We start from the raw sequence: 2,206 nt of genomic DNA on the forward strand, positions 1-2,206 counted from the left end.
CTCTGTCAGTGCGCCCCAGGGTGGCTGTGGCTACAATGTAGCTGCCATCACCAGTGTGTGAATGGGTGAATGACTGAACGTGTAAAGTGCTTTGGGGTCCTTAGGGACTAGTAAAGCGCTATACAAATACAGGCCATTTACAGTTTACCATTCCCAGTTTAGGTTTTGTTAGCTCTGTGTAGTCGCACTTTGCTTTTGTTTATTCTTCAGTTCCACCATAATAAAGGTGTCTGCATTTGGGTCTTCATTTTCATCTCCACACGATCTGCCTTTGTAAATCGTGACAGTCATAAAAACTGAGTACTGAGTAGGAGCTGCTCCCTCAAATTCGAGGACTTCATCCTCCATTGGAAAAGGGTGGAGCGCTCAGTCCAGGTCATGGACAAGTTGCTGCCTAAAGTGGAGGAGTTAGGTAGGTAAGTAAGTAAAGTTTATTTATTAAGCGCTTTTCACAGACAGGCAGTCACAGAGCGCTGTACACAAATATTAAAATAAACAATAGACATTATACACAATGTAAAAGATCAAATGTAAATAATGTAAAGATTATAAAATACGCAGATCAACAAAAGGCTTGTTTGAAAAGAAAAGTTTTTAACTGCTTTTTAAAAGAATCCACAGAGCAACTAAGGTGTGTTGTTTATGAACTCCATGAAGTGCTACAGAGAAAAGTACATTTATGTAATTAACACATTTTGAACTCTTAAAGAAATATAACAAAAGGAAAGACGCTGAACTAAAATGATCCAGCAAACAAAAACTGTTGTGAGCCTCCACCCTTGTATCGCCTTTGGGCTTTTGGAGCCTTGACCTGACTTTTAAAAAGTAATTGGAAAAAAGCACTATGCTGCTAAAAATGAAAAATAGATATTTACAAAATTCTGTCTAAATATGTATTTTACCTGGTCTGCAGTGCCGCTGCATGGGAAGCGGACGCACCTGAGCGGCACCCGCAATCACGCCTCGCCGCCTTAAAGTCTGTGCTCTCTCTGCTGTTGAAGAGCTACAGCCGGCTGTATGCGTACAGCAACCGCGTGTGAAAAGTGGTCAATAAAGAGATGCTGAAAAACGTGTTCATGCAAACATCGTCGGGTCTGCCGTCGTATGTTTACAATGGGACTTCTGCCCCTGAACCTCTGCGCACAGCGTCTGCAGATCGGGGCTTTCATCTTTACGTAGGACTGTCGTCTGTGAGGCGTAAGTGGTGTTTGTTTTTAACATAGTTCACGGTGGAGAACAGCTGCCGACATAATGTGGATCCGAAGATCCATAACTGGCCTACCTGGGGTTGAAAGTCTCGATAAATGCACGGCGTTTCGGCGGGTACACCGGCTTCCACGAGTGTGACGCTTATTTTGAGCAATGAAAAAATAAAAAGATATAATTTTATTTTTATATTTCAATATCACAATAATCTTCCAATTTAGAAGTACAAGTTAAAAAAAGAACTAAACACAAATAAAATACACTTCAGCTAAATACTTCTAATTTATTTTCCCAAACCACCCGGAGCTGCAAAATAAAGACTAAAGAGCCGCATGCGGCTCGCCGACCCCTGGTCTAGGTAGTGCCCAAAAGAATGAGTTTACGGATACAAGCAGCAGAAATCAGCTTTCTCTGAAGGGTGGCTGGCCTCTTCTGTGGAGATAGGTTGGGCCGCTATTCCTCTGGATCGAAAGTGGCCAGTTGAGAAGGTTGGTTGCACCTGGGAGGTGTTTCGAAATGAGGCCCCAGGGCAGATCCAGGATATGCTAGAGAGATGAAATCTCTCAGCTGGCCTGGGAACACCGCACTGACACATACAGCCAATCGGATCCTATCCACATGTGAATTACTTTTATAATACATATAACATGGCAATGGGCCCAAACTCCAGATTTACACAGTCAAGGACTCTCTTCCATAAAGGTAGTACCATTAACTTAGCTATGAACTTAGCAATGATGTTAAACTGCAGCAGCTCAGCTGTAAAAATGGGAATATCTGATCTTACACCCAACACTGTGCATCACACACACATTACGGCACGTGTGTTTTCAGCATGTCAGAGGTAAACGGCTCACTATCAGAGCTCCAGGTAACAGGCTCTGAGACGAGTTCCTGGGAGAGGAGGCAGCTTTTGGGGGCAGACGGGCTCCACCTCAACACCTGGGGACGCCGTTTGCTGTCCGCCAATTTGGCATTTGGCGTACAGCACTCCCGCACA

The sequence above is a fragment of the Pundamilia nyererei genome, unplaced genomic scaffold (genome assembly GCF_000239375.1).
Source record: "Pundamilia nyererei isolate P.nyererei 1_Seehausen unplaced genomic scaffold, PunNye1.0 scaffold00471, whole genome shotgun sequence".
NCBI classification, from domain to species: Eukaryota; Metazoa; Chordata; class Actinopteri; order Cichliformes; family Cichlidae; genus Pundamilia; species Pundamilia nyererei.